Source organism: Aulonocara sp. 'chitande type north' Nkhata Bay, linkage group LG3 (genome assembly GCF_057382095.1).
Source record: "Aulonocara sp. 'chitande type north' Nkhata Bay isolate Kocher_YH1m ecotype deep benthic linkage group LG3, A_spYH_male_GT1.1, whole genome shotgun sequence".
Lineage (NCBI taxonomy): Eukaryota > Metazoa > Chordata > Actinopteri > Cichliformes > Cichlidae > Aulonocara > Aulonocara sp. 'chitande type north' Nkhata Bay.
The window spans coordinates 16,384,418-16,404,462 of NC_141346.1; the positions used below are offsets into that span (position 1 = coordinate 16,384,418).

The following is a 20,045-nucleotide window of genomic DNA, read 5'->3' on the forward strand; positions in this document are numbered from 1 at the left end:
CACTGAGGGTTATTCACACTGTTCAGAGTAATTTGATTACACTTTATAGAGTTATTTTTACTCCAAATTTAGTTTAATAATAACACTCTGATGTGTAATAATATATCATTTTTATTTCTCTATAGTGTGATTTTTTTTCATATAGTGTGATTTCATATTCATCTTATGATGCTATATTACTAAATAACTGTGATCTATCCTACATTATGGAAATAACAACAAATATACAGGTTTAAGTAACAGCATTTATTATGTTTCTCATTTCAGTGTAATTTAATTAATGTAACAAACCTTTACAATTCACAGTTCTATGATGCTCACTAGAGAAAGCAATATGGCATTTCCCCAATGTCGTAGTTGTTTGCAACTAAAAAAGTTGGTCAGGGATGAACTGTATGATGTACCAAAGACATAATGGGCCCTAAAGAGTTCATCAAGGGCTCCTACTGAACCTGTTGCTTTACATGGAAGTGCATGCTTCTCAATCACAATGAAGGTGTGAATGCTGCTTCTTGTGGATCCCTGAGTAAGAAGGTAGGGCTGACTGCTTCGGGTGATGTTGTCTAGATGCTGCTGTACACTGGTTCCAGCCTACAACAACACATTAAACAACAGTATTAAGTGACTATCCTCTGACAGTAGATTAGCTCAACTCTGTCCATGAAAATAGAGGTGATGGAAAGTATATTTTAAACAACATACCTTTGGGAATTTGATGAGGTTATTGACAGCTTGAGATGCAGACATCTTTCCTGGTCTCTTTCGCCCTTGTGCAGATGGTAGTAGCAGATGTAGCAGCAGCAAGATAGTAGACAAGTCACTGTCCCAGCCTACAGACGAATAAACAAGGAATTATTCCAAAAATACATTGAATTGACAGAATTACCTATATAACCAACAATGGCAAATAAAAACAGTCACAATCATACCATTCTCAACTTCAGTACCTGACTCAGCATTGCACATTAACTCCAAGAGCTCTGAGGTGGGGACAAGTCCATGACTTTCCTTTACAACCTTTGCTTTGAGATTGATGGGCCACCTCTCCAAGAATTTGCTTGCAGTGACCTCACAAAACAGGAGTCGGAAATCTTGTTCTATCTGTAATGCAAAAATACAGAACATAGAGAGATGTTTGATTGAATCCTGCCTACAAATTACATCAGTATCATTTAAATGATAAGTGAACTTACTTTTGGGAGATTTGCAAACTGAGACGCTTCTTTCCTCCACAGCTTTTTTTTGAATGGTCTTCAACCGCCATGCAATGGCGCTCTCTGGATCGTAGTAATGTTTCTATGTAATTAAATAAACGAAGAAGGACTATGTTATCAATATTTCTGAGGGCAATTATGTATTTAATGTTGAAAAGTTCCCTTTACTTACATATCCATGTTATGAATATGGGTCTTCCAGATATGGAGACAGAGCAACAATGCCCTGCGCATACATCACTCTTACGCTTTTAGGGGGAGATGTCCTAATGTATAAATTCAATAATTGGCATTAAACATCACAATTAAAAATAATACAATGTTAAAAATGTTTCTTTATATCTTACATTTTTGATTCTTACCCATGTTATTCTGTCATCTCAGCCTCAAGTATGTTTCTCATCCGTCTTCTGGTTGCATCTCTCAGAGATTTGGTTTTTGCATACTCTTAAACCTTTCTATAAAATAGAAACATTACTTAATATTAGTTAACATGTCATTAACATTGCTATCAGTTAATTTACACAAAATACACATTTCTTACTAAATAATGAGCAAAACCCTAAAGTAGTGTATGCATTTGGCATTTGCTTAAAATAATATAAACCAGTAAAGTTAACTTTATGGTAATGTTACCCACTTTTTCTGAAAGTACGTTCGCTTATGTAAGCTAATTAGCGATTATTAGCTTACTGATAAACGGTAATTTAGTTGTTCAAACTGTGCGATTTGACATGTGACAATGATATTATATAGACAGTATTTAGAAGAAATACATAGTTAAAATGTTTTAGGTTCATATTAACGGAGTAAGAAGATAACGAACATCTGAACTTCTAGCAACTGCTAGCATGTAGCTACTGGAGTGTCATTAAACCTATGGGTAAATGCTGCTAACATGTCCTCACTCGACATCAGTGAAACTATAAAGAGTTATTTAGTTTAAAAATACCTTTTAAACAATGTTACCAGTATGGGAATGTTAACTTCACTTACCTGACTGTGGCAGCTCTTCCGAGAAAATTCCCTGCGCATTAGAGCTCTGAGGCCGCACACGCCTGCGGACTGGTAATAATCAACACTGTGTGGAGTTAAGTCTTCACTGCGTGACTAACAAACTTTACACTGACTTTTAACTCTGATGTTTTGCTGGTTTACTCCTCATAGAGTTGTAAATACTCTATCTAGGTTAAAATAGGTTTACTCTGAGATATTGACACTCCATTTTTTACTGTGTAGCATGTTTTGGCACGTAATTCTTCCCGTCAGAAATATGCTTCTACTTTATAATAACAAAGGTAGCATGTTTTGGCACGTAATTCTTCCCGTCAGAATTATGCTTCTACTTTATAATAACAATGGTAGCATGTTTTGGCACGTAATTCTTCCCGTCAGAATTATGCTTCTACTTTATAATAACAAAGGTAGCATGTTTTGGCACGTAATTCTTCCCGTCAGAATTATGCTTCTTGCTCTTATTAACAAAGGTGGCATGTTTTGGCACGTAATTCTTCCCGTCAGAAATATGCTTCTACTTTATAATAACAAAGGTAGCATGTTTTGGCACGTAATTCTTCCCGTCAGAATTATGCTTCTACTTTATAATAACAATGGTAGCATGTTTTGGCACGTAATTCTTCCCGTCAGAATTATGCTTCTACTTTATAATAACAAAGGTAGCATGTTTTGGCACGTAATTCTTCCCGTCAGAATTATGCTTCTTGCTCTTATTAACAAAGGTGGCATGTTTTGGCACGTAATTCTTCCCGTCAGAAATATGCTTCTACTTTATAATAACAAAGGTAGCATGTTTTGGCACGTAATTCTTCCCGTCAGAATTATGCTTCTACTTTATAATAACAAAGGTAGCATGTTATGGCACGTAATTCTTCCCGTCAGAATTATGCTTCTACTTTATAATAACAAAGGTAGCATGTTTTGGCACGTAATTCTTCCCGTCAGAATTATGCTTCTACTTTATAATAACAACGGTAGCATGTTTTGGCACTTGTTTGTAGAAGCAGTCTGCATGCCAAGGTGCTTAAGTTATACAGCTGTCACCACTGAAGTGATTGGAACACCTGACTATATAAACTTTGACAATGAACTCACTCCATTATAGTTACAGTATATATTTACTGAATATATTTACAGATACATATATTTGACATTTATATAGATCTAACAGAACACAGGGAGAAAGAACTGAAAAAGAAACAGTGTACAAATTATGCACATTTGTCGCACAGGTACTTGACCAGGCTGCTCTCATATTGAGCACATCCAAAATGTGCCCATCTGGAACAAAACTCGCACTGCACCTGAAGAGGGAGAGGGGTGTAAGTGTGTTAACCAACATTATGAGTTTGATGAGAAAATAATTACTACAGTGGCTTGCAAAAGTATTCGGCCCCCGTGAACTTTTCCACATTTTGTCAGATTGCATTCACAAACATGAATCAATTTTATTGGAATTCCACATGAAAAACCAATGTCTCTACCAGTCTCTAGCTGGTAGAGACAGACCCTAAAAGACTGGCAGCTGTAATTGCAGATAAAGGTGGTTCTACAAAGTATTGACTCAGGGGGCTGAATAATTACGCACACCCCACTTTTCAGTTATTCATTTGTAAAAATTGTTTGGAATCATGTATGATTGTTGTTCCACTTCTCACGTGTACACCACTTTGTATTGGTCTTTCACGTGGAATTCCAATTAAAATTGATTTGTGTTTGTGGCTGTAATGTGACAAAATGTGGAAAAGTTCAAGGGGGCCGAATACTATTGCAAGCCACTGTATATTGCATTTGTGGTTTATTTGTTTTACCATTTCAATCATACTGGAGTCTGGATCGGCTTCCAGCATGGAACAAACCACACAGTAGTCATCAGCATTACCTAGAAACACACTGACATTAAACCTAACAGTTTTAAACAAAACGGAAAGTGCTATTGCAATACAAAAGCACATGACTCAACTTACTTTGATGTTCTAGCAGTTCGCAAGCAATTTCACAAACCAAACAACCTAAAACAGATAATTAATGAATGATGAATACCTCCAGTTACGCATAACTTTCCTTTCATAACAACCTTCATTTCCAAGAGGGTCTAACAGCAGTACAGATTGTGAGGAGATTTTGACAACCTAAAATAAAAATTGTATTTAGTAGAATATGTGTATTACACTCACTTAAGTAAACATAATCAATTGTAAACATTTTCAAAATAAGAATATGCTGCTAAAAAGAACAGTAAAACAAAATAGAGAAAAAACACATGAGGTGTGAACATGTACCACAAGGATCCAGTGTGCACCAGAGTTCAGTGGGCACAACCAAATGTCCTCAGCCAGAAACAACATCTGTGGAATATTTTTAAATTTATAAAGGTTTAGATTTATTTACATAACATACACTATTTAACCAATATAACATCTACATTACCTTGCTGACACATTTAAACTTCCCAGAAAACAGAGAGGTTGCAACAACACAAGACAACTGATACACGGGTTTCTGAAAAATGCAAGATTATTATTATTATTATTTTTTTAAATGATTACAAAATTGTATAAAATACCTTTGTGAAATAACTGGCATACGTTCTTACTTGCCTTTTGTTTCTTAATGAGGCAGTGCAGGTATGCATCAATGACCTGTTTGGATTAAAAGAAGATTATTTTTACAGACCACCACTAGGACCAAAAATGATTATTTCACTTACCTCATCAGAAAGCCACCCACTATCCTCCAGTGTGCGAAAAGAAGAGTCATACAATTTGTATGGCCCAACGACTGCCTCCACACGCCCGGTGTCTTTTGCAGCCCAAAGCCACTTCACTAAAAAACAAAATATGATAAGTTTCTTTAGTAATAACAGTTGCCATTTGAAAATCACGGTCAATGGCCAACGGGCCACAAGCAGACAAGGGCCAACGGGCCACAAGCAGACAAGTGCCAACGGGCCAACAACATAAACATGCCAGAGGGGAGTAGCTTTATGTAAATCAGAAATTAGCCAAAATTGGACCAACAGGTCAAAATTAGCAAGAGGGGAGAAAAAAATAAAACATTCTATCCATTTGACTAGCCAAACAGGCAACAATTGACCAACCGGTCAGAATGAGATTTTTAGCTATGCCACCTTTTTCTTGCGTGCTGGGTTTCTGGGGGGTCACTGGTACAAGCTCTTCTGGTGCTTGGACTGATTTTACCTGAGCTATTTTTGGTGCAAACTGAATGACAGAGGATCTGTTATTTTGCAGCGCTTCATGTTGATGCTGAGGACTGCAAGGCCACATCTGAGAAGATGGGCTACTCTCAACAGGTTCAGCTGGAGTTGAGACTTGGACAGGATGGCTTGTTCTATAGGGTTTAATGTGGTCAATACTGTATAGACTTTTTAAAGTATTTCCCTCAGCGTTTTTCAGTCTAACACATTTTCCACTGAAGTCATCAATTGTGTAGGGACCTGAAAAATCCGGTTCGTCTTCCTCCTTTTCGCCCACGTTTCCTCATATTTAGAAGCAGAATTTGATCCCCTACATTGTACACAACATTTTTGTACTTTTTCAGGGCCCGCTTGGCGTATGCAACCTTTTGCTTGTCTTGTGACTTCGCAATGTTTTCTTGTGCAGTTTCTTTAACTGCATGTTGTGCTTCACTTTCAGACTGTACATAGTCACTGTACCTTTTGTCGTCTGGCAGAATGATGTTGGAAATCTAAAATTTTGTAGATATTAGCAATTAAAACAAGATGATATCATATTCATAAAGACATTACTGGGTTTTTTTCTTAAATGGTTTCAATTCTTAGTTCTAACATAGAAAGAATTTGACAAACACTCACCGGCACTTGAGCAGGCACTTCTGATGGAAATACTGCCTCTCTTCCATACATCAGAAAAAAAGGTGTGTATTTTGTTGTGGTGTGTACTTTTGACCGAAGTGAAAACAGGGTGGGCTCTAGATACAGATCCCAGTTATTCTGCTGGTCATTCACCAGTTTTCGGAGGGCTCTAAATGCAGGCATAGAAATATGTAAACACAGTAAGTAAGACAAAGTTTAATTAGAAGTAAAGAAATTAATAAATTATTAAGTAACAATTAAGTTTGAATAACATAAGTAATGTTATTAAAAACTGATAGATAAAAATTAGGCATACCTTTTTATGTTGTCATTGGTCTTTTCATCTAGACCATTGGTCTGTGGATGGTATGCTGCTGTGACACTTCTTTCAATTTGCAATAACTTGCAAAGATCAGAGTTGAGCTTCAACAGATAAGGACAAGGTTATACTGCTTATACAAGCACACAAGAAAAAATCTTTGACCCCAGTGAAGTAAAGTTAAAAAATGTAACTGAAAATTATTTAACACTTACTTCATTCACAAACTCTCTGCCTTGGTCTGACAAAATCCTTTTGGGGCAGCCATGTCTATATATAATGGAGCACAAGTGCTGGGCTACCTCAGATGCAGATTTCGTTTTTAATGGGAAAGCTTCAACCCATTTTGAAAAGTAGTCAGTTGCAGTAAGTATATACTGGAAGCCGCTTGAAGTTTTAGGAAGAGGTCCAGTAAGATCTATACCAATAAGTTCCCACACTTCAGACACCTATCAAGGACAAATTAATAATTTGAATAACAATTTGTATAATGTACACATTAACATTGATGGTTAAAATTAGTTGGCAAACCCTCCTGCCTTTATGAATATGAGCTACAAGCATAGTTTGATGGGTAAACGGGGCATAATATTTACCTGAATACACTGCAACGGTTGCACAGCAGTCAGTGGTTTCCCAACTTTTTGACACTGGTCACATTCCAGAATCTTTAAGGTAAAAATATTTATGGAGTTCACGTAAATGTTCAACATTCTCATTTGTAAAAAACAAAAAACAATAACACTTAATGACATATTCTCTAACGAACAAAATATTTAGCAACAATAGTTTGTGTGCGCTTCTTCAAATCTCTGCCAGGCCTACAGGTTATTACTGTAATGTCACTAATTAACCATATTTATTTATATTTTGCAAGTGTACAGTTTCTCTTTTAACTGATATCAAAAAATTTGCTTATTTTAAACACTATTTAACAACAGTACAAACAGTTAATACATACCCATGTTTTAATGTCAACTGTCATACCAAACCAGTAAAATCTGGAACACACTGCATTTAGCGTTTTGTGTGTGCCAGTGTGTCCTCCAATTGGAGATGAATGAAACTCATGAAATATCTTCCTGGCATCATCCATGGTTTTTACTACTCTTCTGGTTCCAACAAAGAGTTCTCCATCTGCAGTAAAACAATATATATATTTAGAAATTAATTTAACCACATATATGAGTTGTTAGTATTAACAGTAAATTACTGACCCTTTTGTTTGAATTTTGAGGCATATCTTCTGAGGTTTTGCCTCTGAGTCTTGTCATATCCTGAAGGGTAGGAGCCCGCAGAAATGAACGCGTAAATCTCTTCCCACTTCTTCTCCATATCTACGAATGTCAGTAAACATTTTCTTATGAGCTTCAATATGTGCAGTTGACAATGCAAATAATTTAACTTCTTAAATAACGAAATTACCGAAACAGCCTTAAAACACCGAAGCTGCGGACTCAAAAGTGTTGTGCAAATACCACGTGTCCAGTAACTTGACAGCAGACTTCACCGAATCTGCAAATTCGACAGTTTTGTGCAGAAAGCAGATAGCGACTTCACTTTAATATTGACAAACAATCACAAAGGCTTAAAAAATCAAGTATCAACGTCAATAAAAAGTACTAATACTTACTACTTACCTATTCTCCTGCAAATATGACAATGGGGTAGCGTGAAATCACAGCCGGATGCGCTTAGCTTCCCTTTTTGTGTTGTGCGCATGCGCGCACATGCTCAGGAACAACGGGTAGGACGGTTTACGGGGTAGGAGAATTTCCCAGAACACCGTCTCCAGATGCATCCAGGGCTGGACTGGGACAAAAAATCGGCCCGTGTTCCAGATTAACTGGCGTTGGTCGAACAGATGTGTGGTAGACTTGCGTTTCAGGAGCTGCTACCGACAAACCAGCAAAAAAACACCAAATATGTCATCTGTGACACTTGTGAGGTTAACTCAAACACACTCCGTCAGTCTTGATGCTGTTGAACAACAAAATGTTTAAAAATGTCACGAGTTGGTGATATTGTCAAACAATTAACACCATGCCGGTGTTGTTCACAGGAAGGCGAGAGTAAACGATCGGGAGACTCTTGTCATCGTTATCGTTCTCCTCGCACGTTTTATTTCTCCGATTTCAGCGTTTTTGCTTCACAACTAAAGCGTGCAGTTTACTTTGTTTGCACTAACATGGACTAAAATCAACCATGAATGAATGAAATAATATCATGTATTTATTTTTGACCCACAGTTGTAAAAAAAAATTCCAAATTATATACACAAAGTCATGGGAATTACCACCCCTGTTAAGAAAAACGTCTTGAACAAATATGACACATCAATATTTCATTAGTGTTGTCACATCACATCCTGTAAGCAGAGTCTGTCTGTGTCTTTTCCTCTGCAAATGATAATTTTAGAGTTGGTTGTTATATACAGTCTGTATAAGTGTGGTTGATATGCCTTTCATAGTGTTTAACTTGAAGGCCCCGAGTACTTTCTCTCACTGTTTTCAGTCGACTGTTTTCAGTGGATTTCAGCTTGCTGTGTTTGTGGATATATGACTGGCTTTAATTATCCATAAAATCAAGACATTCTCTGTAAGATTTACACAGAGGTGGGACCAAGTCATTGTTTTGCAAGTCTCAAGTAAGTCTCAAGTCTTTATCCTCAAGTCTCAAGTCAAGTCTCAAGTAATGTCAGGCAAATCAGAGTCGAGTCTCAAGTCACTGGTGTAAAAGTCCAAGTAAAGTCACAAGTCTGAACTTTGAATTTCAAGTCCTTTCGAGTCTTTAAAAAACCCCCCGAAAAAAAGCATGTTGCAGTTATATGCTAAATGTAAATATTAGACCATGTAATTTTTAAATCTGTGTTTTTCTCAACACATGACAAAATAGTGAACTTAGAAAATATACACAAATTGTGAAATTGCACCTCTTTAAAATGCAGCTCAATTAAACCTAGCTCCAAGAATAATTTTCACCGACAGTTCTGAGATAAGCTGCATGTTATTCTTGGATGCTGTTGTAGGACCGGCTTTAAAATCGCATGACAAAAATATCATACATAAATAAATGATATTTTTTTAAAATATCATACATATTAAAAAAAACTGCATCACCAAAGTAGCCTGGAAAACATTTGCTAGTAAGATGAAGTCAGCTATCTCATCCTAGCATATTTATATGCATATTTATAATCATACGCTTCTTGGAGTGAGCGCATACACTCATGAAGTTTAGTAACTTCCGGTCACTGCAACAAGCCCAGGTACAGTTTACCGACGGATGGGTGCAGGACCTTGAAATGCACCGTGTAGAAAGTAAAGACCATCGTACGTATCATAAGTTTACCAGTCTCAGAAATCGTCGTCATAAATACACATTCGTTAACCGTTTATTAATAGGACCTTTGAGCTCAATGGTAATTAATTAGCAGTGGAAATAATTTCTGGTAGCATCACAGAAATGTAGCAGTGACAATAATATTGTATGCTGTAATCGCACTGGACAATTAGTGATACAAAACAACTGTTTTATCCTGTGAATAAAAGTATATGTTTTTGTCAATGTACCATAATAACAGAAGCGAAACGCAATATTGTGTCAGGACAATTCACTATTTATGCACAATAAATAAAGGAGCATAGCACCACAATTTCTGTTCAGCGCCAGACTTGCTTGTAACCTATATCACCAATTATGTTAAGAAAAATGACGCATTAACTACAACAGCAGACTGACCTTCGTGTAAATGCTTGGAGCAGACTAACCTGTGAGCTGGAGTGTTCTGGGACGTTATATTTGGTCTTTGAATGGCTGCAATCCAGGCCATCCGTCGCCTCTTTGTTACTTCGGAAACATGGCTCGAACAATTTCTCTTCAACGACGTAATCCGATAACAACCGATCTCTTTACCCGTCGGCTTCCCGTGGCTGTCATGCGACCGGCTATTGCAGTTAATAATACAACAGCTTCTTGACATTTTTGTGTTTCTTTTTATCGCTGTATAACTGATTTTAATTGAAAGCCTGCTAGTACCGCTTGCCACGAGTTCCCAGAATCCTTTGCGGTTCTACCCGTGAATGACGTCACATTTTCAATCTCTATATAATATGCATGTTAAATTTTATATTTGGGGTAAAATATCAAGTCTTTTCAAGTAAACCGGTTCAAGTCCAATTCAAGTCCCAAGTCATTGGTGTAAAAGTCCAAGTCAAGTCACAAGTCTTAGAACATTTTTTCAAGTCAAGTCTAAAGTCATAAAATTAATGACTCGAGTCTGACTCGAGTCCAAGTCATGTGACTCGAGTCCACACCTCTGGATTTACATACAATATATTTTACAGTGAAGGCTTTAAAACCATGTTAATGCTGAAAGTACATGGTGGTTGGTGATATTAAAGTCCTGTTTGTGGCACATTAGTATATGCGAGGGGGCAAACTCCTCAAAATGGGTGGTGACCATGGTGGCCATTTAGAAATCGGCCATCTTGGATAGAACTTTTGTTTTTTCAATAAGAAGAGGGCCATGTACACATCAAACTTATTGGTAATGTCACAAAAAAAACAATGGTGTGCTTGGTTTCAACGTAACTTGATACACCAACCATTCCCATTTTATTACGGTGTATCCATATAAATGGCCCACCCTGTACAAACATCACTAATGTCACATAACTTTGCCGACATCTCTCCAACAGTCATGTTTTAATGTTCTTTGTTTTTTAACATTTGCAATCAAATAAGCGGCATAGCATTCAGTACTTTTAAATAGAGCAGGGCTATATGATTAAAAAATATTTATCACAATATAATTAGAAAATTTGCGATAATGATATAATTGACGCTAGACAAAATACTTTACAACTCCACAATTTTATTAGTGCAAAAAAACCAAAAACAACTGTCAATGCATTTTCACTATTTTCACTGTCAATTTTCAGAAAAATCAAAGGATTGATTTTAGTGTTGTGCTGTATTTTCCAAAAAACACGGTAATAACGGTGGCCCGCTAGCACGTTCTACCAAAAATAGTGCTTTGTTGTGTATCTAATGGACGAAAGCTAAACCAGTTCCGCGCCATTGAAGTTGCAACATTTTTACAAACCAATTCTGGTTCATCCGTTTCATTCAACGATCCGCTTTCGCCCTTCTCATTCGCTGTCACCGCTGTGCTTTTTCCAGCCATGTGCGTATGAAAACAAAGGCAATGCGCATGCGTGTTTTACCCTTATTTTATCGGGGTATTTAATTTTCTTATCGTTGCCCAACATTATACCGGTATTACCGTGAGCGGTATGATATAGCCCAGCCCTACTTTTAAAAGTTTACTATTCGGCTGCCCCACCTCAACCATCCGCTGTTTGGTTTTTTTTTGGGGGGGGGGGGGTGTTGAAAAAATTATCCACGCCAACCACTGCGCTATGAAATTTGTTGCGCTATGACAATTGTTGAATCTGACCCATCCTTCAAACGCAGGGAAATAAAGGATGGATCAGAGAAAAATTACAACCACATGTCACCTCCCTTAAAGTAGGATTTCTGGAGATCTTCCAGTCTACGATGGGTCCACTGTGAAGGTGCAATAACATGGGGCCCACTTATGATAACATTCTATGTGAATGCATACAACTGGTGAACACTAAAGTGAGGAAATAATATTACTATTACTAATGTGATATTATTAATACATAGGAAAAGAAATCTGCCACCACATCATGAAAATAGCATAGCACACGGTAAATACACACAGAAATGAACAATTACAAGATTAAGTCTGCATAGCCCACAAGTTCATGCGACCCTAGGATGTTGCTGTCATCTTCCTGTTCCTGAAAAAACATACATACATCTAGGGATGGGTATTGATAAGATTTTCACGATTCCGATTCCAGTTTCGATTCTGTTTAACGATTCGATTCTTTATCGATTCTCTTATCGATTCTTTTTTTTTTATTTTTTTATTTTTTTTTAAAGGAGACCACTAAGGTCGATTAGCTTAGAACTTTGTTTTATATCTTCTCTTTGAACAAGATAGAAATTTAGGAGTAACATGGCCTTACAAACCCAACAGTGAGATGTTAAGAGATCCACACCCTACGGCTCTTTAATGGGGTGTCACAGGGTCCCCAGGAAAAAAAATTGTAAATGTAAAATAATAAAATAAATATTCTTCTGTAGCAATAACAAAGTATAACATAAATTATTCTGTAGCAATTACACAAGAATATTTAGTAATGTCCCTGCCTACAATTAAACACATTCACTACCAAAAATCGAGGGCATCTGCTGCGGCAAATGGGTGCAAGCCTTTGACCACAAACTTAGTCACTGCTCAGTGACATTCGTCTATCCTGGCCTGAAAGGAGACGCTACCGGTAGACTACAGCGAGAACTGCCAGCATCTGAGCCAGCCAGACTCTGTCTGTCTCTCTCATCATGGTCACCTAAATGCACAGTAATGGCAGGTTTTGTAATAACGCAGATTGCGCTAACATAATTTGCGCTGTTAGTTGATTATTTACCTGCCGCATTAACGGGAGAGGACGTGCAAACATTACCGCTGCTGCTGTGTTGAGATTCACGAGTCCGGAGCGGGATTAAAAACACGACATTCATTTAAGGTTATCGTGTGTTTTGTGAGCAAATGCTTTTGCATATTCGTAGTGTTTTAATCCCTTAAATGAAATATAAATTTGGCAAGTATTGCAAGTTGCCCTGTTGTCATCCACTCTCGTAAAGTATAACCAAACTTTTGAGCGTTTGAGCCGTGTTTCCTGCCAGGTAACTGACGCTCCGCAACGTGGTGACGTCATTGGAATCGATAAAGGAATCGTTTGCAAAAATGGCAAACAATCCCAAGTAACAAGGTGTATGTCATGGTAAAACCTCCCCCACACACCAGGAACAAGAAACTAAGAATCTACTAGTCTCACTCATTTAATCCCTCTGCTGCATTCTGTTCACCCCTGCTATAATTCAATCATCTTTCCTAATATAATATTAGTCCACTAGTTCATATATTAGAATAGAATAGAATTAGAATAAAATTCAACTGTATTGTCATTGCACATGCACAGGTACAGGGCAACGATATTGCTTCTCATCCCACTAAGTGAACCATAAAATCAGAAACACAGGCTTAAAATACTATCTGGTCTTCTTGAGCTTCATTGCATGTGTGTATGTGTTAGTAGGATTAATACATTTTGTGCTCCTTAAAGGTTAAAATATCAATACTACACTCTCAATATCAGGAGAGGAAATCAGTATGTCCTTCTTGTTTCAGAAACATCTAAAGTCAGGTTCAGCTAAATTCTAAGCGTTTGCAAGTTCACCAAGTGAATGTAAAGGTGTTGTTAACACCGTCAACAGGTACCCCCGTGTGATGTGTGCCACTTCTAATGTGATTTTTGACACCCCCATGTGGAGGACAACAAGAACCACGCACATCGAAATAAAGAATTCTGTGCTTGAATAATGAATTGTAGAATAAATTCTCCATTTGTAAAATTTTTCAATTCCTCATTAACAAAGGGATTTTTGAAATGTTTTTTTTTAAACTCCTAGGATGATAATGAGGTTCAGTTAGTTGGCTGAGTTTATACTGCTACCGATGAGTCTGAGCGGGACTCCTTTGTGGATCTCTGGAAGTCCATATTTACTTATTTAATTTTTTGTTTCACACATTGTACAGCAGTAATTCATTTCTTATACACAACCTTCCTGTTAATTAAAGTAACATAAAGTAACAATAAATTCTCATTAAAACCTTCCCCTTATCTGTGATGATACAAGTAGGCAACCAAAATTACACTCAGACAATATTCTACACAAAACAAAACAAGACAAAACAAACAGAACAATATGCTCAACATTGAGCAATACCACTAAATATCAAACTGAAAGGATAATTTTGTCTGCAGTTAAATTCTGTTATTTTCAACTTCTTCATATTGGTTTATCGTTTTATTGTTATAGCAGATTTTGAATTGAGAAAACTTTGTACAACACATGAGATGATCATTGAGAGAATTCCAGTTTCTTATGCCCATGACTGTTGGACACATTTGCCTTTGTGTGGTTCAAGCAAACCGATGCTTAAAATAAAACTTCCTTCTTCCCTCCCCATGTTCTGAACACAATACAAATACACTTTGTAACTTAAGAGGTAGTGTTTTATTTTTTGCCCCAAATATAATAATTAATGTCTATAATTTCACTATATCTTCTAGTTTTATTAATTTAGATTTTATATACAAACTATTACTGTGTTCTCTATACTAATATATATATATATATATATATATATTAGGGGTGCAACGATACACAAAATTCACGGTTCGGTTCGGTTCGATACTCTGGTGTCATGGTTCGATATTTTTTCGATACAAAAAAAATATTCATGCCTTTTTAATTTGTCATTTATTAAAATTATAAATATATATTTTAACTCAAAAGCACAGTTTTTAAATTTAACCCTAACCCTTGTGCGTGCTTTTTATTTTGACAGCGAATGCGCACCTGCGGACCACTTATGTGCAGCCCTGGTTATTTAGCTCGTCATATTGCAGCCACAGAAATTCTTTTGTCCATGAAACCATAAAGCTGCACTTTCTTTTTGCCTTATAGTCTGATTTGTCATAACGTCTCCGTTTTGTGGTAAGCTTTTCTTTGGCTGTCACTTCTTCACCCTGACCTGTCTTATTTGGCTCAGCAGAACTAAAATATATGCCAATGACATAATTACCCAGCTACATTTCTGAAAGAATGCAAAAGCATTGACATATATTTTTCCTTCCTACAATAGTTCGACGGGCAGGGAAGAGATAGATTTTGGTAGCCCGACTGAAAAAATCGCTAGCCCCAGGACGTCGGGCTAGCGATATTGCAAGCCCTGTATCTGATTGAGGAATCACTCATCTTTGGAAAAGAGAGTTTATTACAGAGAAATGTCTCTTTCCAAAATAAAAGCTATACTATCCGCTTCTTCTGGGCTATATTCTCAGCAGCATAAGGAGAATCATGTGCTAACAGCTGTCTAAATGACTCGGCTAAAGTTAGTAGCATGCTTGTTGTTTTTGTCTTCGCACTAGGATGAAGTCGGCGTAAATGTGCAGTCATATTCGTTGTGTTCCCACTAGTGCTTTCAGGTTGATCTCGTTGAAATGACCTTAACGCCATAACACGGCAAATCTCCGTTAACGAGCTACCGCCGATCGCCCCGTGCATGGGGCTAGACGGCCAACACCTTAACGAGCTAACTGCGCTAACACACTAGTTCCCACCCATGTAATTGAGCATTGCATGGCACATCCAACATACTGTTTTACTTTAGTTCATGACTCACTTACCTTCAGGGTCATACGTCACATGAAAACCAAAATAATTCCAAACGCCAGATCTGAATGTTGCAAGGAGAGCTTAACTTCTGTCTTGCTAGCTTGCCCTGCGCTCTTCCTTCTGACGATGCTGTCTAAGTTGAGCGCTCAGTGGATCTGCGCTCGACAGTGCAGCCTAGGCGGAGTAGTCGAACGCAGATTCACTGAGCGCTCAACATAGACAGCATCGTCAGAAGGAAAGTTGATAAAATAAATTACAAATGTTGTATTGTTCGATACATATGCGTACCGAACCGAAAGCACTGTATTGAACGGTTCAATATCGATACGAATATCGTTGCACCGCTAATATGTGTATATCCCGGGAATAACATCGGAGATCTCTGTCCAGAAGAGCGCAGTCCTGGGAACAGCTAAGATACTGCGCAGGACCCTCAAGCTCCCAGGCCTCTGGTAGAGGACCCGAGCTTGAAGGATAAACCGCCCGCAGGGGCGTGCTGGGTGGTTTTTTTTTTTTTGGTTTTTTTTAATATATATATATATACACACACACACAATCTTACATTACCCAGGATATAAATACTTTTAGCCAACTTTTTTTAACATGTTCAATATGAGGTTTCCATGTTAACTTGTCATCCACTACTCCAGAAAATGGAAACCTGTCATTCTTTCAATTAATACTCCCTCTATATATAATATTATCTCTTCCTCCTTTACATGGTTTCTGAATATCATAAACTGTCTTTTTTCCAAATTCAGCGTTAGCTTATTTACATCAAATCATTTTTAATTTTTTTTTTTTAATTCAATAACCATAATTTTAGCCATTTCTTTCAAGTTTTCTCCACAACAAAAAAAATTGTTTCGTCTGCAAACAACAAAGTTGAACATTTTTGACGCATCACAAACGTTGTTTATATATAAATTAAAAAGTGGTCCTAAAATAGAACCTTGAGGGACCCCAAACTCTATTTTCATTCTATCACATGAATTGCCTAAACACTGCACATACTGAAACCTATTATCTAAATAACTGCTTAACCTGTTCAATAGTATTCCTCTCACACCACAAGTACTTAATTTGGGCTACGTTCACACTGCAGGCGAAAGCGCATCAAATCCGACTTTTTTGACCCTATGCAACCCATATCCAAGCATGGTATGACAGTGTGAACGGCTCAAATCTGATCTGGGTCACTTTCATATGTGGTACTGAATCCGATACATATCTGATGTTTTAGAAAGCGACTGCTGTTTGAATGGTCATGTCACATTAAATCCATCTTTTACGTCACTGACAGAAGACGGACGCCAATTATCAGCGCTGGAGAAGTGCCTGAGAAGACATCGCGAACGCTTCCTGTCCATCCCATGTAGATGTTAGTGAAACTGTTGGAAGGACAACGTGAACATTTTATTTATACTGTATAATCTGCAGATTCTGACAGAAATCTGCAACTATCCTTGCAAATTTTATTTTATTTTTTTTTTGCCTGTCCCATTTGGTTCTTTAGCCATCAGAATTGTTGTCTGAAGACCAACAAGGATACCCAATGGATTTACTTTGCCAAATGGATCATCGTGGCATTGCCGTATTGGTCCATTTGGTCGATCTTTGTTTTTATTATTTATTATATTTTATTTTCAGATGTTACAGACGGGACAGACATGAGTGAGGGATAGGAAAGGGAGAAAGAAAGAGGAAGGAAAGGAAAAACAGAAGGGGAGAGGGACAGTGAGAAAGGGGGGGAGAAAAAAAAATCTCCTGGATCACCTGTTGAGAGAAAAATAGAAAACAAGCAAAAAAAACAAAGCAACATACTAAACACAACACCATCGCATTAATCTAGCTAAGTGTAAACAGCAGTAAATACTAAATATTCAATGTTGTTGTGCAGCACGCAGGACAGATGTGCTTCGAAGTAGCAGCCAAGAAAGGTGTAATTTGGGTCTACGAGCAGTGAACACCCGTGTGCATACCTGTGTGGATCAGCGCGCTTGTATTCCAAAGGTTTCTCCATGTAACGATCTGCTAGGGAGTGTGGGGGGGCCACAGCCCCGTCCTCCAGGGTGTGAAGCGGGTATGGAGGAGATCAAAACTCCAGACATCCAGAGGCCCCCAGAACACAAGATTTCTGTGTTCTGGGAAATTAATCATATTATTGTTTTGTAATATGTCAGGGTTATTGTCACAGGCTGGGTCTCCAACCCAGCACTCTGAGTTTTCTTTCTATTTGTCTCATTTTGTTATGTGATCAGTTTTGTGTTATTTCCTATTTTCCTTTAGTTTAGGCAGTTATTGTTCTTGGTTTTCTATGTTTTGGGGTTTTGTAATTATTCATCACGTATTAGGTCTGTTAAGTTGTGTTGTCATGTTTTAGTATTTCCTGTTTTATTTTGACAATGTCATGTGTTCTTTGTTCATTGTATTTAGCTTTCTCTCCTGGTCCTGTCATTAGGTTTATGTCTGTCAGCTGTTCCCCCATGTGTCCCCACTTCCCCTGATCACCTCATGTCTGTATTTAAGCCTTTTGTTTTCTTCATGCCATTGTCGGTTCGTCTGTTTATCTCACCAGGGTCACAGTCTTAGTCATGGTCTTTGTTTATTATTTTTCCACCACAGTCATAGTTTAGGTTTTGGTCTCAGTACCATTTAGTATTTTGTTTCTTAGTGTTTTGCCTGTTTGTTTTTGGTCTCTTGGTTCATTTCCCTGCCGTCATCGCATTAAAGGTTCACCTTTCTGTTAATCATTACAATTCCTCGTCATCATCTGCTTCTGGGTCCTGTTTCCACACACATCGGCGCACCCCGCCGTGACAGAACGAACCGACCAGTATGGACCCAGCGGATGCTGCTCTCACCGAGTGTCTGGAGGAGACTGCTCGGATCCAAGTGATCCTCGACCGCATCCTTACAGCGCCCGATTTAAAGAGCAAGCAGGTAATGATTAGCGTTGCTGAAGCTATTATGGAGAGGGATCCCCGCCTTCTCCAGCTCCCGGACTCACCTGCCATAGTTGCTGCCTTTACCAGGATAAAGGAGATGCTGCAGGCCCAGGCACTGTCGAGTCAGGAAATGGCTTCCAGCACCCACCAGTCACAACAACCCCACAATCAGTCATCTCCATTGCTGCCTCCGGAACCTGAGTGTGTTCGTGTCGGTTCGCTGAGATTCGCCACAGCGTCACCACCTCTCAGCTCACCAGTTTCCACGCCCTCATCACAGTCTCGCCATACTCCTGCCACGGTCCAGCGCGAGGAAGCGCTGGACACCGTTGATTTAGATCACGACGAGCGTCAGTCGATATACTGCGCTCTATTGGAGGAGGAGCTCCGGTGGAAGCCGTGGCTCATTCCGGAGCACGAGCACTCTTTCCGGGGAACTCGACTGGCTCTCGGGGGACCTTGGAGTTACCAGGGACTTCCACCTATTTCACCGCCGTCTTCCACCCCTAAGAAAAAGCGGCGTGCGCGCCGCCGACGCTCCATTACACAAACACAAGTGAGTGACTATATCTTGGCACCTCATGTTTTTTCTCCGGAGGTTATGGAAACTGACACTACTTTTCCGGTTAATGAGCCCGGCTATACAGAGACTGTTTGCCCTGGAAAAGCTAGCCATCAGGCTCAGCTAAGCTGCTGTGGGACTGCTATCCAGGCCGGTTTGGAGACGGAGGTACAGCTGGTGCAGCCAATTTCAGTGTCAGTCGGAGGGCCCGGGGAGCCCGTCCGGCCTCATGTTTCGTTTGCTGGAGGTTCAGGAGAACCCAGCCAGCTTCATGTTTCGTCTGCTGGAGGTTCAGGAGAACCCAGCCAGCTTCATGTTTCGTCTGCTGGAGGTTCAGGAGAACCCAGCCAGCCTCATGTTTCGTCTGCTGGAGGTTCAGGAGAACCCAGCCAGCCTCATGTTTCGTCTGCTGGAGGTTCGGGAGAACCCAGCCAGCCTCATGTTTCGTCTGCTGGAGGTTCGGGAGAACCCAGCCAGCCTCATGTTTCGTCTGCTGGAGGTTCAGGAGAACCCAGCCAGCCTCATGTTTCGGCTGCTGGGGGGCCCGAGGAGCCCGTCCAGCCTCACGCCACGTCAGCTGGCGGGCCCGAGGAGCCCGTCCAGCCTCACGCCACGTCAGCTGGCGGGCCCGAGGAGCCCGTCCAGCCTCACGCCACGTCAGCTGGCGGGCCCGAGGAGCCCGTCCAGCCTCACGCCTCGTCAGCTGGAGGGCCTGAGGAGCCCGTCTGGCCACCTTCTGCTTCACCACCTGTGGCTGCAGCGCCACCTCCTGCGGCTCCCGTGCCGCCGCCTGCAGGACCACCACCTG

At 39.2% G+C, this 20,045-nt stretch overlaps 1 protein-coding gene and 2 long non-coding RNA genes across 3 annotated transcripts in view; all 3 read right to left on the bottom strand.

Annotated features, from left to right (window-relative positions):
• LOC147334189 (coxsackievirus and adenovirus receptor homolog) overlaps positions 1–20,045 on the bottom strand; it is a 261,856-nt gene that overhangs the window by 143,268 nt on the left and 98,543 nt on the right. The gene's annotated exons all lie outside the window — the stretch shown is intronic.
• LOC147334196 (uncharacterized) lies at positions 6,129–7,048 on the bottom strand. The gene is made up of 3 exons (XR_015128460.1): positions 6,982–7,048; positions 6,383–6,834; positions 6,129–6,235 (listed from the first exon to the last, which is right to left on the bottom strand). It is a non-coding gene; the product is annotated as an uncharacterized LOC147334196 (long non-coding RNA).
• On the bottom strand, positions 7,353–7,922 carry LOC147334197 (uncharacterized). The gene is made up of 3 exons (XR_015128475.1): positions 7,811–7,922; positions 7,603–7,722; positions 7,353–7,522 (listed from the first exon to the last, which is right to left on the bottom strand). It is a non-coding gene; the product is annotated as an uncharacterized LOC147334197 (long non-coding RNA).